This window comes from Engystomops pustulosus, chromosome 9 (genome assembly GCF_040894005.1).
Source record: "Engystomops pustulosus chromosome 9, aEngPut4.maternal, whole genome shotgun sequence".
NCBI classification, from domain to species: Eukaryota; Metazoa; Chordata; class Amphibia; order Anura; family Leptodactylidae; genus Engystomops; species Engystomops pustulosus.
This window is the reverse complement of record NC_092419.1, coordinates 69,132,427-69,148,225: the sequence shown is the minus strand read 5'-3', so window position 1 is coordinate 69,148,225 and position 15,799 is coordinate 69,132,427. Positions and strand designations below refer to the sequence as shown.

At 43.1% G+C, this 15,799-nt stretch overlaps 10 pseudogenes; all 10 read left to right on the top strand.

Moving 5' to 3' along the window:
• Positions 1-1,605: 1,605 nt before the first annotated feature.
• Positions 1,606-1,724, top strand: LOC140092891 (5S ribosomal RNA; annotated as a pseudogene).
• A 70-nt stretch (positions 1,725-1,794) lies between these two features.
• Positions 1,795-1,913, top strand: LOC140096179 (5S ribosomal RNA; annotated as a pseudogene).
• Positions 1,914-1,985: 72 nt separating this feature from the next.
• On the top strand, positions 1,986-2,104 carry LOC140097027 (5S ribosomal RNA; annotated as a pseudogene).
• Positions 2,105-2,176: 72 nt separating this feature from the next.
• On the top strand, positions 2,177-2,295 carry LOC140092025 (5S ribosomal RNA; annotated as a pseudogene).
• A 72-nt stretch (positions 2,296-2,367) lies between these two features.
• On the top strand, positions 2,368-2,486 carry LOC140092890 (5S ribosomal RNA; annotated as a pseudogene).
• A 261-nt stretch (positions 2,487-2,747) lies between these two features.
• Positions 2,748-2,867, top strand: LOC140090848 (5S ribosomal RNA; annotated as a pseudogene).
• Positions 2,868-11,167: 8,300 nt separating this feature from the next.
• LOC140095321 (5S ribosomal RNA) lies at positions 11,168-11,286 on the top strand (annotated as a pseudogene).
• Positions 11,287-11,356: 70 nt separating this feature from the next.
• On the top strand, positions 11,357-11,475 carry LOC140097842 (5S ribosomal RNA; annotated as a pseudogene).
• A 1,978-nt stretch (positions 11,476-13,453) lies between these two features.
• On the top strand, positions 13,454-13,572 carry LOC140098176 (5S ribosomal RNA; annotated as a pseudogene).
• A 70-nt stretch (positions 13,573-13,642) lies between these two features.
• Positions 13,643-13,761, top strand: LOC140098241 (5S ribosomal RNA; annotated as a pseudogene).
• Positions 13,762-15,799: the final 2,038 nt, after the last annotated feature.

Sequence of the window (15,799 nt, the reverse complement as noted above, 5' to 3'; positions counted from 1 at the left end):
ATAAAATATATATAACGCTATTGTCGGCGTAAGTAAGCCGTTTGGATTCTCCTATGGCTATTTTCTAGCCAAGTATGAAAGCACACTGCTATGCCAGATGAGATGACGCTGAGTTATGAAAAAATAAACGTAAAATAAAAAGTAAATGGCAGACTGTGCCTAATTGAAATCAAACCCCTAATAAATTTTCCCACTTTGGTGTTTTAGGTGGATATGTGTGTCACTAAGAGCTAAAAACAACGGTAGCAAGTCCCCCTGCAAATTCCTCACAATATGGTACTAGCTGCACTACTAGTGCCAGCAAGCCCAGCCACAAGCAAAAAAAAAAAAAAAGTATAACGTTATTTAGCCCTAAGAAGGGCTGTTGGGTTCTTGTTGAATCACTGCTGCCTAATACTATTCTAATAGAACACCCTAACGCTTTCCCTGACCAGCAGCAGCTCTCTCCCTAGCGCGGGCAGCGGCTAGTCTATCCCAGGGTCACCTGATCTGGCCAGCCAACCACTGCTATCGACGTGTAAGGGTACCACGTCATGCTGGGTGGAGTGCAGAGTCTCCTGGCTTGTGATTGGCTCTGTTTCTGGCCGCCAAAAAGCAAAACGGCGGGAGCTGCCATTTTCTCGAGCGGGCGAAGTATTCGTCCGAGCACCGAGCAGTTTCGAGTACGCTAATGCTCAAACGAGCATCAAGCTCGGACGAGTATGTTCCCTCATCTCTACTTGGCAAGTACCAGCATGGGAGACTGGCTGGGAATCCCAAGTTCCGTTGACCTTTTTGACCCTGAAAATTTTGTTAATTTCTCTATGAGATAGTAAAAGAAGGTTCAAATTGAAGAGCTGCTGTCTACGGCCATTCTAAGTTGAATGTGCCTGCTCTTGTCAGATCGCATCAGCTATGAAGCTTAAGGCTTGGCAAATTCCAGTATAGGAGACTGGCTGGGAATCCCAAGTTCCGTTGACCTTTTTGAACCTGAAAATTGTGTTAGTTTTTCTGTCAAAGATGGCAAAAGAAGGTTCAAATTGAAGAGCTGCTGTCATTGGCCATTCTAAGCTGAATGTGCCTGCTCTCGTCAGATCGCAGCAGCAATGCAGCTTAAGGCTTGGCAAGTACCAGAATGGGAGACTGGTTGGGAATCCCAACTTCCGTTGACCTTTTTGAACCTGAAAATTGTGTTAGTTTCTCTGTCAAAGATGGTAAAAGAAGGATCAAATTGAGCAGCTACTGTCAACGGCCATTCTACGCTGAATGTGCCTGCTCTCGTCAAATTGCAGCAGCAATGCAGCTTAAGGCTTGGCAAGTACCTGCATGGGAGACTGGCTGGGAATCCCAAATTCCGTTGACCTTTTTGAACCTGAAAATTGTGTTAGTTTCTCTGTCAAAGATGGTAAAAGAATGTTCAAATTGAACAGCCACTGTCAACGGCCATTCTAAGCTGAATGTGCCTGCTCTCGTCAAATTGCAGCAGCAATGCAGCTTATGGCTTGGCAAGTACTAGCATGGGAGACTGGCTGGGAATCCCAAGTTCCATTGACTTTTTTGAACCTGAAAATTGTGTTAGTTTCTCTGTCAAAGATGGTAAAAGAAGGTTCAAATTGAACAGCTGCTGTCAACGGCCATTCTAAGCTTCATGTGCCTGCTCTCGTCAGATCGCAGCAGCAATGCAGCTTAAGGCTTGACAAGTACCAGCATGGGAGACTGGCTGGGAATCCCAAGTCCTGTTGACCTTTTTGAACCTGAAAATTGTGTTAGTTTCTCTATGAGATAGTAAAAGAAGGTTCAAATTGAAGAGCTGCTGTCAACGGCCATTCTAAGCTGAATGTGCCTGCTCTCATCAAATTGCAGCAGCAATGCAGCTTAAGGCTTGGCAAGTACCAGCATGGGAGACTGGCTGGGAATCCCAAGTTCCGTTGACCTTTTTGAACCTGAAAATTGTGTTAGTTTCTCTGTCAAAGATGGTAAAGGAAGGTTCAAATTGAGCAGCTACTGTCAACGGCCATTCTAAGCTGAATGTGCCTGCTCTCGTCAAATTGCAGCAGCAATGCAGCTTAAGGCTTGGCAAGTACTAGCATGGGAGACTGGCTGGGAATCCCAAGTTCCGTTGACCTTTTTGAACCTGAAAATTGTGTTAGTTTCTCTGTCAAAGATGGTAAAAGAAGGTTCAAATTGAACAGCTGCTGTCAACGGCCATTCTAAGCTTAATGTGCCTGCTCTCGTCAGATCGCAGCAGCAATGCAGCTTAAGGCTTGGCAAGTACCAGCATGGGAGACTGGCTTGGAATTCCAAGTTCTGTTGACCTTTTTGAACCTGAAAATTGTGTTAGTTTCTCTGCCAAAGATGGTAAAAGAAGGTTCAAAATGAATAGCTGCTGTCATCGGCCATTCTAAGCTGAATGTGCCTGCTCTCGTCAGATCGCAGCAGCAATGCAGTTTAAGGCTTGGCAAGTACCAGCATGGGAGACTGGCTGGGAATCCCAAGTTCTGTTGACCTTTTTGAACCTGAAAATAGTGTTAGTTTCTCTATGAGATAGTAAAAGAAGGTCGAAATTAGGCAGCTGTCGTCATCGGTCATTCTAAGCTTAATGTGCCTGCTCTCGTCAGATCGCAGCAGCAATGCAGCTTAAGGCTTGGCAAGTACCAGCATGGGAGAGTGGCTGAGAATCCCAAGTTCCTATGACCTTTTTGAACCTGAAAATTGTGTTAGTTTCTCTGTCAAAGATGGTAAAAGAAGGTTCAAATTGAATAGCTGCTGTCAACGGCCTTTCTAAGCTTGAATGCGCCTGCTCTCGTCAGATCGCAGCAGCAATGCAGCTTAAGGCTTGGCAAGTACCAGCATGGGAGACTGCCTGGGAATCCCAAGTTCTGTTGACCTTTTTGAACCTGAAAATAGTGTTAGTTTCTCTATGAGATAGTGTCAGGGAAATATCCCTTTATCTCGATGTGATGGTGGTCCAAATCATTGTATAGTACGAGCTGCTCGGTGAATCACTCAGACCTTCACATGTTGTTTGAGAGGATTCCAATTTATTTAGGTTGCAGACAGTTTTTATAGGTTCTTGAGACAAAGGAGCCTATTGACCATACCCACATTCCATTAGCCTCTGAAAGATGATCAGTGTCCTTGGGGGGATGGTGCTATTCATAGGGATCTCTTCTATCAATAGAGCCAAAAATCTTTGTATAGATACATGATAGAAGAACAGATTCAAAAATGGATTAGATTCCCTCACAATTCCTCCCTTTTTGTGAATAATTTCAGGTACTGCTCAGGTGGTACATTGACATGTGCTAGTCACACATCCAGGACTTATCTAACCCCTTCACCTGCTTCCCTCCTGAGCATCCTGAACATTATATCACAACACAATTAATTCGGTCCTAATATTAATGGTAGGTTCTCTACACTCTCTTGGCCAAATTGTACATAGGTATAACCACTCCCTCTGTAGAATTAGGTGTATACCTAGGTTGATATCGCACAATCCTTGGTTTCCTTCGCCACAGTTTTACAACAAGCCAGATTACTACTCTTATGCAGATATAAACAAATACACATAACAAAATGATTTGAAATATGGCTTGCAAAACTCCCATGAGCCACCCAAAAATACCCTTAAACCAATTGGCGGGGTTTAAGGATGCGAATGTGTCAGACCACCAGCTGTCCTTATTACTATCATGCTCCTTGAGCCATCTATCTCTAAAATCAGCAATTTTTGCTAAATTTGTCTTAATTTGCATGTTGCCTTGAGGATCGATGTAATGACAACATGTTGGCCCTATGACTTGACACATGCCACCCTGGGACGCAGTGATGTAATCTAAAACTAATGTATGTTGGTTGGTTACCACAATTAACTGTCTCTGGATGACATTTGTCTTATTCAAAGCCCCCAAAATCTGAAAAATTTGTTTATCTAGATAATCTGTGGCTTCTACTAATTTTTCCCACATCTGCATTATCATAGGATAAATAAAAAGTGTGCTGAAGATGGTGTTAGCTGTTCCCATCTCCACCACATGTGGGCGTCCGTCTGGTCTAGGAAGATTATCTGCTTTTCTCTTGTGTAATGTGTGCTTGGGAATAAGATTTACATTTACATTGGTATGGGGGACAATAAAAGTGGCAGGAGTAAGGCGAGTCAGTGTACAAGCTCCTGTAAAATTGCTAGGAAGCCATTTATAAGCCTGATGGCCACATACAACATATATGTTTTTCGGTACTCCAACGACAGTGCCATTAAAAAGCTCTGCTACCCATCTGACTAGCATGTTCACCTTCAGGATTTCACTCACTTCCTGTTGGAAAAAGGTGTCATTTGAAAGGAAACCTGCAACAAGGTTTTGCAAGGACATGCTAACACAGGGGAGTGTAGAATTAATAGTGGCATCAACTCCTACACATTGAGTGATGTCAGATTTGTTACCATCACACTCTGTATAGTTGGAGTTAGAGAAAAACATTCCTTTAGATCTAATTTGGATACAACTGCAAGATGTAAAATTGGGATAACAGGCAAGATTAACATTATTTAAAGCCCAAGGAATGGCAGTCTGCTCTAACGGTGGACCGCTCCTATTAAATATCATCCACGGCTCTTCCACCCACGCAGCTACAGGTAATGGTACAGTCATCTCCTTATGTTCACTTTCCAGCACAGCTATTACTGTATTGTTACAGATAGAAAATATTTCCTCTAAAGCCACTGGGATAGCTAGATAAGGCATACTGCTAGAGCTGACAGGACTGTGGGTACAAATCCAACAATCTTTGGGTAATACATCATGTCTCATATCTTTTAAAAGGACTTGGTGATGCTTAATGAGCAAGTTATCCCAATCCCCTCTCAACATCTCGTTGAAAGTTCTTCCAAGGGGTAATATCAATAGTATCTTAAGTAATATTAACATTTGGAGATACAGATTCATCTTCATGAGCAGCTGGATTCAATACTCTTTTGCAATGGCTGGCGTGAATCCAATTAGGCTTCCCTTGTAACTTCACGGAAGTAGATGTGGTCAGAAGGACTTGAAATGGTCCTTCAAAACGTGGCTCAAGGCTTTTTCTCACGTGACGCTTCAAGACCACCCAATCTCCAGGTTGTAGATTATGTGATCCTCCTACTGCATCATGGTCTGGAATAGAAGCAAAAACTTGTTTATGCACCATAGCTAGATGTTTTTGCAGGGCTTGGACGTATCCTGTCAATTCTCCATGGTACATCTGTAAAACTTGTGGAAAATATAAGCCCATTCTAGGAGCAGATCCAAAGAGAATCTCAAAAGGTGAGAGGCCTGTTTTCCTGTTGGGAGTGTACCTTATAGAAAATAAGGCCAAAGGAAGACAATCAACCCAGTTCTTCCCTGTCTCTTCCATGGCTTTCTGAATTTTTAACTCAAGAGTCCCATTTAACCTCTCCACCTTCCCACTACTCTGTGGATGATAGGGGGTATGGAAGGTCTGTTCAATCCCAAGTGCTCCCATTACCTCCCTCATCACCTCCCCTGTAAAGTGGGAACCTCTATCACTCTCTATGGTCTCTGGAATCCCAAATCTACAGACTAGCTCCCTCATTAACTTCTGTGCTGTGTTTTTTTTGCTGTGGCTTTTGTCACAGGATAGGCTTCAGGCCACCCAGAAAAGAGGTCCACACACACAAGTACATATTCATAGCTACTTACCTTTGGTAGCTGTATATAGTCAATCTGCAACCTCTGGAAGGGGTAAAGCGGCTTTGGAGTATGTTTAACTGGTGTTTTCACTACTTTACCTACATTATGCTTAGCACAGATCATACAGGCTTGTGTAAACCGGGTAGCAACAGTTGTAAATCCAGGGGCTACCCAATACTTGTCGACCAATGAACACATAAACGTCTTATACAGATGCGTCGGTCCATGAACGTACTGAGCCATCATAGGATAAAAGGGCCTTTGGCAGACACAATTTGTCACCTTTTTGCCATAGTCCATCCTCCGCCTCTTGGGCCCCTATTTTGCCCCTATTTTGCTCCAATCTTGTTTCTCACCTTCTGGAGCCTGTTTTTGTAAAGTCTGAAGTATAGACAAAACTACTGGGCCAGCGAGGGTCACGGACTGTACTGATCCAGGCTCCTTTCCCCTAGGCTTTCTAGTAACCAGTATGGTCACTTCATGTATTAGAGCTTTATAGGTTTTACCTTCTAGGATGGACCTTTATGTAACACTAAGGCCTCTATCAGCTATTTCAAAGTCTCATAGTTGTTGATAAACTTACTATATGAAGTTAGAAATCATAAGGAATCCCACAAGACTCACATTCTTCCCCTCTGCCACTTTACACTCCTCCATCAGTGCCCTCACCTCCGCCTCCTGTACAGACAGGTAGGTTAGGAGTGGTTCTGCTGCTGTTACCTCATGTTGTGTGACCACTGCACATCTGATGTAGAATTAACCTCATTCCTGGTTTCTAAAGCCATCTACAAAAAAAAACTCAAAATGCAGATTAATAATATATTAAAAGGTAACTGGTTCATTAATCATTAAGATAATAGAAAATTTTAGATACAAGCTGTCTACCTCATGTCTCCCCCCTTTGAATCTAGCGAAAATAGTGGAGCTGGATTCAATGTAATACATCATAAAGAGGGCACATTGTAACCAAGGTTTCCAGTCATGAAGAGGTGAAATAGGACTATCAGGATAGTCCAAAACTACTACAGAAGCTTTTTATACGTAGGCAGCAGTAGGATACAAAACCAAGAAGGATCCAGGTTGTCATGTGACACACGATCAGCAGCTTCCGGCCTGTGTCCTCTCCTCTGAGGTGCTTGGTTTAAACTTAAATGAGAACAATAAAAAGTGAACAATATATTCCAGAAAAACACAGTTTTTGGGACCAATGCCGATGTATCAATGCTGTATAATAGGAGACACACAGCATACAAATTCCTTAGATCTTATTATAACCTATACAGTCATACTGGGGGCACATACTGGGGGACAGCGTTACTGAGCAGAAGCATCACTAGAGACAGTGACGTAGGAGGCTTCTAGGGATGTTATAACTTCTGCCTAAAAAGCTCCTAATAATAATCACCGTCATAGCTGCTGAATAGGACTAATAGTGTAGGGATCATAGGGTTATCATGAACACACATTCTTTTTGTTCCTTTCTTCTCTTAACATTCCAACATGTGCTCCCCCTCCCCCCCCTCCTGTGTTCGTTGAGACAAGGGGGGGAGGCAGCCCCCTCCTTCTCCCTGTGGTGTCTGTAGTACTAAGTGTCCCAGCATACCAAGAGAACAAAGAAAGAATCCAACACACCATTGTAACATCTAAGTTCACTCCATCATCCTACACAAATTGCTTTTGACCACACCCTTCAAACTTTTAGGTGTATTATAAAGTTTTACACTACATGTCTGATGTTTTTAAACATAAATCACAGGATTTCTCAGGTCCAAGCCTGCAATGAACAATGTCCATAATTGTGTGCTGTGCTTTCCTCACATCTGGTAACTGATGAAATACCACTAGCACTACACGTCATATAAGCAAAACACATATTTATATCTCTGCCATAATCTGCAGGACTGTATAATGGAATAAACTCATACATAGAACATCTACAGTATCTGGCAAGGGTCAGCTCAGGGAATCCAATTGGGACTGCACAACCGTCCAGGAGCTCTCCCCACAGAAGACCAAAATCCGTAACAAATATGTTACTACCCGGGTTTTTGGACTTTGTAGTTCTGAGAGGTGACTCTTAGATAAGCAGCAGTCTCCTATATTTATTCCCTGGGTACTATATCTTAGTTGTCTTCTAAAGTTACAACAATATCCAAATACAGCTAAATACAGCTGAGCGGACTGTAAGATGCAAATCCAAAGATCTTTAGGCAATGCATCATTACCCATACCACTGGTCTACTAAAATATATCAAAGTGAGAAACATCTGCCCCCTACAGGAGAAACATCTGAACGCTACTTCTTTGTCCTGTTGGAGCCCGCACTTTTTCAAATCTAGTCTTGACCGGATATATTCCAGTGTGGGGGTTGGGTCTAGGTGCCACATTGCATGCACATGTCTCCGCCAGTCTGTTTCTTTGTTTCCATACATCAATTCATCCACCATTTTAGGGTGGAGGCCGAACTTTTTCCTGAATTTTGTCTTTTGTCTGTCCAAGTTTTTGTCCGTCATCGTCATAACACTCATACAACACACAATTTCTTATGGCTGTTTCTTTATAACCTCCTCTGGTCACTTCCTCTGTAACTTTCTTCTATCCACTTGCAATTTCCATCATATCATCATTATGCAACCAGCCTTTGTTCTTTTAAGAACCTTTCCATTTACCAACATACAAACAACCATCTTTTTGATATACTTGTCCTTTTTCCAACATTCTCTGACATCCATGTACAGCTTTTTTTTTTTTTTTTTTTATCATTCAAGATCCGTACGTCTGGTTTTCCCTCTGAATTGCCTCTCATCCTACCTAGCAATTTTTCCCATAATTTTCTATATTATATCTCTAGTGCCGGCACACACTCGCAGTCCCCCACTCTTCCTTAGGGCAATTTTAACCACTTCTAAATCTAAAATTTTTTTTCTTTTTTTTTTTTTTTTAACCGTTTGCCCGTCAAGAGATGACTGCAGTCCCCTTTCCATGAAGCAGCTCTGGAACCTACCACACAAAATAAATTTATAAAGTCCGACTGTCCAAACTCAGTCTACTTTGTCTCAAGCGAATTACGTTCCAAAAAGCAGCTAGCCTTGGAGACTCTTTAGGTAGGGGCAATTCCTAGCACGTTCTTAAAAACCAGTACAATACAGTATCACAATAGCGCTATCAAACACACATGTTCAAACTCACACAATACCCATATACACTACCACACATCACATGGAGTTTTCAAATAAACTAACAAGATTCTTTGGACTGGGCAATATAGGCATGCAACTCACCGGATGTGGGAAATCCAAACTAGGAGCGACAGAGCAATTTGTAAGAAAAAAAGCTTCTTACCTTTTTGTGCAGCTGCATGGTCTGTCTGTCCTGAAAGGATGATCCCTAAATTCTCCGGTAGGCGTCATGCAAACCCAGGTCACTGTTCGAGCGCCATGTTTTGTCAGGGAAGTATCCCTTTATCTCGATGTGATGGTGGTCCAAATCATTGTATAGTACGAGCTGCTCGGTGAATCACTCAGACCTTCACATGTTGTTTGAGAGGATTCCAATTTATTTAGGTTGCAGACAGTTTTTATAGGTTCTTGAGACAAAGGAGCCTATTGACCATACCCACATTCCATTAGCCTCTGAAAGATGATCAGTGTCCTTGGGGGGATGGTGCTATTCATAGGGATCTCTTCTATCAATAGAGCCAAAAATCTTTGTATAGATACATGATAGAAGAACAGATTCAAAAATGGATTAGATTCCCTCACAATAGTAAAAGAAGGTAGAAATTAGGCAGCTGTCGTCATCGGTCATTCTAAGCTGAATGTGCCTGCTCTCGTCAGATTGCAGCAGCAATGCAGCTTTAAGGCTTGGCAAGTACCAGCATGGGAGACTGGCTGGGAATCCCAAGTTCCGTTGACCTTTTTGAACCTTAAAATTTTGTTAGTTTCTCTATGAGATAGTAAAAGAAGGTTCAAATCAAAGAGTTGCTGTCTACGGCCATTCTAAGCTGAATGTGCCTGCTCTCGTCAGATCGCATCAGCTATGCAGCTTAAGGCTTGGCAAGATCCAGTATGGGAGTCTGGCTGGGAATCCCAAGTTCTGTTGACCTTTTTGAACCTGAATTTAGTGTTAGTTTCTCTATGAGATAGTAAAAGAAGGTAGAAATTAGGCAGCTGTCGTCATCGGTCATTCTAAGCTGAATGTGCCTGCTCTCGTCAGATTGCAGCAGCAATGCAGCTTTAAGCCTTGGCAAGTACCAGCATGGGAGACTGGCTGGGAATCCCAAGTTCCGTTGACTTTTTTGAACCTGAAAATTTTGTTAGTTTCTCTATGAGATAGTAAAAGAAGGTTCAAACTGAACAGCTGCTGTCAACGGCCATTCTATGCTGAATGTGCCTGCTCTCGTCAGATCGCAGCAGCTTAAGGCTTGGCAAGTACCAGCATGGGAGACTGGCTGGGAATCCCAAGTTCCGTTGACCTTTTTGAACCTGAAAATTGTGTTAGTTTCTCTGTCAAAGATGGCAAAAGAAGGTTCAAATTGAACAGCTGCTGTCAACGGCCATTCTAAGCTGAATGTGCCTGCTCTCGTCAGATCGCAGCAGCAATGCAGCTTAAGGCTTGGCGAGTACCAGCATGGGAGACTGGCTTCGAACTCCAAGTTCTATCGACCTTTTTGAACCTGAAAATTGTGTTAGTTTCTCTGCCAAAGATGGTAAAAGAAGGTTCAAATTGAAGAGCTGCTGTCATCGCCCCTTCTAAGCTGAATGTGCCTGCTCTCGTCAGATCGCAGCAGCAATACAGCTTAAGGCTTGGCAAGTACCAGACTGGGAGACTGGCTGGAAATCCCAAGTTCCATTGACCTTTTTGAACCTGAAAATTGTGTTAGTTTCTCTATGAGAAAGTAAAAGAAGGTTCAAATTGAACAGCTGCTGTCAACGGCCTTTCTAAGCTTGAATGTGCCTGCTCTCGTCAGATCGTAGCAGCAATGCAGCTTAAGGCTTGGCAAGTACCAGCATGGGAGACTGGCTGGGAATCCCAAGTTCTGTTGACCTTTTTGAACCTGAATTTAGTGTTAGTTTCTCTATGAGATAGTAAAAGAAGGTAGAAATTAGGCAGTTGTCGTCATCGGTCATTCTAAGCTGATTGTGCCTGCTCTCGTCAGATTGCAGCAGCAATGCAGCTTTAAGGCTTGGCAAGTACCAGCATGGGAGACTGGCTGGGAATCCCAAGTTCCGTTGACCTTTTTGAACCTGAAAATTTTGTTAGTTTCTCTATGAGATAGTAAAAGAAGGTTCAAATTTTAGAGCTGCTGTCTACGGCCATTCTAAGCTGAATGTGCCTGCTCTCGTCAGATCACATCAGCTATGCAGCTTAAGGCTTGGCAAGTTCCAGTATGGGAGACTGGCTGGGAATCCCAAGTTCCATTGACCTTTTTGAACCTGAATATTGTGTTAGTTTCTCTGTCAAAGATGGTAAAAGAAGGTTCAAATTGAAGAGCTGCTGTCAACGGCCATTCTAAGCTGAATGTGCCTGCTCTCGTCAGATCGCAGCAGCAATGCAGCTTAAGGCTTGGCAAGTTCCAGTATGGGAGACTGGCAGGGAATCCCTAGTTCCGTTGACCTTTTTGAACCTGAATATTGTGTTAGTTTCTCTTTGAGATAGTAAAAGAAGGTAGAAATTAGCCAGTTGTCGTCATCGGTCATTCTAAGCTTAATGTGCATGCTCTCGTCAGATCGCAGCAGCAATGCAGCTTAAGGCTTGGCAAGTACCAGTATGGGAGACTGGCTGGGAATCCCAAGTTCCGTTGACCTTTTTGAACCTGAATATTGTGTTAGTTTCTCTGTCAAATATGGTAAAAGAAGGTTCAAATTGAAGAGCTGCTGTCAAAAGCCAATCTAAGCTGAATGTGCCTGCTCTCGTCAGATTGCAGCAGCAATGCAGCTTTAAGGCTTGGCAAGTACCAGCGCGGGAGACTGGCTGGGAATCCCAAATTCCGTTGACCTTTTTGAACCTGAAAATTGTATTAGTTTCTCTGTCAAAGATGGTAAAAGAATGTTCAAATTGAGCAACTACTGTCAACGGCCATTCTATGCTGAATGTGCCTGCTCTCGTCAAATTGCAGTAGCAATGCAGCTTAAGGCTTGCCAAGTACTAGCATGGGAGACTGGCTGGGAATCCCAAGTTCCATTGACTTTTTTGAACCTGAAAATTGTGTTAGTTTCTCTGTCAAAGATGGTAAAAGAAGGTTCAAATTGAACAGCTGCTATCAACAGCCATTCTAAGCTTAATGTGCCTGCTCCAGTCAGATCGCAGCAGCAATGCAGCTTAAGGCTTGGCAAATACCAGCATGGGAGTCTGGCTTGGAATTCCTAGTTCTATTGACCTTTCTGAACCTGAAAATTGTGTTAGTTTCTCTGCCAAAGATGGTAAAAGAAGGTTCAAATTGAAGAGCTGCTGTCATCGGCCATTCTAAGCTGAATGTGCCTGCTTTTGTCAGATCGCAGCAGCAATGCAGCTTAAAGCTTGGCAAATACCAGCATGGGAGACTGGCTTGGAATCCCAAGTTCCATTGACCTTTTTGAAACTGAATATTGTGTTTGTTTCTCTATGAGATAGTAAAAGAAGGTTCAAATTGAACAGCTGCTGTCAACGGCCATTCTAAGCTGAATGTGCCTGCTCTCGTCAGATTGCAGCAGCAATGCAGCTTTAAGGCTTGGCAAGTACCAGCGCGGGAGACTGGCTGGGAATCCCAAGTCCTGTTGACCTTTTTGAACCTGAAAATTGTGTTAGTTTCTCTATGAGATAGTAAAAGAAGGTTCAAATTGAAGAGCTGCTGTCAACGGCCATTCTAAGCTGAATGTGCCTGCTCTCATCAAATTGCAGCAGCAATGCAGCTTAAGGCTTGGCAAGTACCAGCATGGGAGACTGGCTGGGAATCCCAAATTCCGTTGACCTTTTTGAACCTGAAAATTGTATTAGTTTCTCTGTCAAAGATGGTAAAAGAAGGTTCAAATTGAGCAACTACTGTCAATGGCCATTCTATGCTGAATGTGCCTGCTCTCGTCAAATCGCAGTACCAATGCAGCTTAAGGCTTGGCAAGTACTAGCATGGGAGACTGGCTGGGAATCCCAAGTTCTGTTGACTTTTTTGAACCTGAAAATTGTGTTAGTTTCTCTGTCAAAGATGGTAAAAGAAGGTTCAAATTGAACAGCTGCTGTGAACGGCCATTCTAAGCTTAATGTGCCTGCTCTCATCAGATCGCAGCAGCAATGCAGCTTAAGGCTTGGCAAGTACCAGCATGGGAGACTGGCTTGGAATTCCAAGTTCTATTGACCTTTTTGAAAATGAAAATTGTGTTAGTTTCTCTGTCAAAGATGGCAAAAGAAGGTTCACATTGAAGAGCTGCTGTCAACAGCCATTCTAAGCTGAATGTGCCTGCTCTCGTCAAATTGCAGCAGCAATGCAGCTTAAGGCTTGGCAAGTACTAGCATGGGAGACTGGCTGGGAATCCCAAGTTCCGTTGGCTTTTTTGAACCTGAAAATTGTGTTAGTTTCTCTGCCAAAGATGGTAAAAGAAGGTTCAAATTGAACAGCTGCTGTCATCGGCCATTCTAAGCTGAATGTGCCTGTTCTCTTCAGATCGCAGCAGCAATGCAGCTTAAGGCTTGGCAAGTACCAGCATGGGAGACTAGCTGGGAATCCCAAGTTCTGTCGACTTTTTTGAACCTGAAAATTGTGTTAGTTTCTCTATGAGATAGTAAAAGAAGGTTCAAATTGAAGAGCTGCTGTCAACGGCCATTCTGACCTGAATGTGCCTGTTCTCTTCAGATCGCAGCAGCAATGCAGCTTAAGGCTTGGCAAGTACCAGCATGGGAGACTAGCTGGGAATCCCAAGTTCTGTTGACTTTTTTGAACCTGAAAATTGTGTTAGTTTCTCTATGAGATAGTAAAAGAAGGTTCAAATTGAAGAGCTGCTGTCAACGGCCATTCTAAGCTGAATGTGCCTGTTCTCTTCAGATCGCAGCAGCAATGCAGCTTGAGGCTTGGCAAGTACCAGCATGGGAGACTGGCTGAGAATCCCAAGTTCTGTTGACCTTTTTGAACCTGAAAATTGTGTTAGTTTCTCTATGAGATAGTAAAAGAAGGTAGAAATTAGACAGCTGTTGTCATCGGTCATTCTAAGCTTTATGTGCCTGTTCTCGTCAGATCGCAGCAGCAATGCAGCTTAAGGCTTGGCAAGTACCAGCATGGGAGACTGGCTGGGAATCCCAAATTCCGTTGACCTTTTTGAACCTGAAAATTGTATTAGTTTCTCTGTCAAAGATGGTAAAAGAATGTTCAAATTGAACAGCTGCTGTCAACGGCCATTCTAAGCTGAATGTGCCTGCTCTTGTCAAATTGCAGCAGCAATGCAGCTTAAGGCTTGGTAAGTACTAGCATGGGAGACTGGCTGGGAATCCCAAGTTCCATCGACTTTTTTGAACCTGAAAATTGTGTTAGTTTCTCTGTCAAAGATGGTAAAAGAAGGTTCAAATTGAACAGCTGCTATTAACGGCCATTCTAAGCTTAATGTGCCTGCTCTCGTCAGATCGCAGCAGCAATGCAGCTTAAGGCTTGGCAAATACCAGCATGGGAGACTGGCTTGGAATTCCAAGTTCTATTGACCTTTCTGAACCTGAAATTTGTGTTAGTTTCTCTGCCAAAGATGGTAAAAGAAGGTTCAAATTGAAGAGCTGCTGTCATCGGCCATTCTAAGCTGAATGTGCCTGCTCTCGTCAGATTGCAGCAGCAATGCAGCTTAAAGCTTGGCAAGTACCATAATGGGACACTGGCTGGGAATCCCAAGTTCCATTGACCTTTTTGAAACTGAATATTGTGATAGTTTCTCTATGAGATAGTAAAAGAAGGTTCAAATTGAAGAGCTGCTGTCAATGGCCATTCTAAGCTGAATGTGCCTGCTCTCGTCAGATTGCAGCAGCAATGCAGCTTTAAGGCTTGGCAAGTACCAGCGAGGGAGACTGGCTGGGAATCCCAAGTCCTGTTGACTTTTTTGAACCTGAAAATTGTGTTAGTTTCTCTGTCAAAGATGGTAAAAGAAGGTTCAAATTGAACAGCTGCTATCAACGGCCATTCTAAGCTTAATGTGCCTGCTCTCGTCAGATCGCAGCAGCAATGCAGCTTAATGCTTGGCAAATACCAGCATGGGAGACTGGCTTGGAATTCCAAGTTCTATTGACCTTTCTGAACCTGAAAATTGTGTTAGTTTCTCTGCCAAAGATGGTAAAAGAAGGTTCAAATTGAAGAGCTGCTGTCATCGGCCATTCTAAGCTGAATGTGCCTGCTCTCGTCAGATCGCAGCAGCTTAAAGCTTGGCAAGTACCATAATGGGAGACTGGCTGGGAATCCCAAGTTCCATTGACCTTTTTGAAACTGAATATTGTGTTAGTTTCTCTATGAGATAGTATAAGAAGGTTCAAATTGAAGAGCTGCTGTCTACGGCCTTTCTAAGCTGAATGTGCCTGCTCTCGTCACATCGCATCAGCGATGCAGCTTAAGGCTTGGCAAGTTCCAGTAAGGGAGACTGGCTGGGAATCCCAAGTTTTGTTGACCTTTTTGAACCTGAATATTGTGTTAGTTTCTCTGTCAAAGATGGTAAAAGAAGGTTCAAATTGAAGAACTGCTGTCAACGGCCATTCTAAGCTGAATGTGCCTGCTCTCGTCAGATTGCAGCAGCAATGCAGCTTTAAGGCTTGGCAAGTACCAGCGCGGGAGACTGGCTGGGAATCCCAAGTCCTGTTGACCGTTTTAAACCAGAAAATTGTGTTAGTTTCTCTATGAGATAGTAAAAGAAGGTGGAAATTAGGCAGCTGTCGTCATCGGTCATTCAAAGCTTAATGTGCATGCTCTCGTCAGATCGCAGCAGCAATGCAGCTTAAGGCTTGGCAAGTTCCAGTATGGGAGACTGGCTGGGAATCCCAAGTCCTGTTGACCTTTTTGAATCTGAAAATTGTGTTAGTTTCTCTATGAGATAGTAAAAGAAGGTTTAAATTGAAGAGCTGCTGTCAACGGCCATTCTAAGCTGAATGTGCCTGCTCTAATCAAATTGCAGCAGCAATGCAGCTTAAGGCTTGGC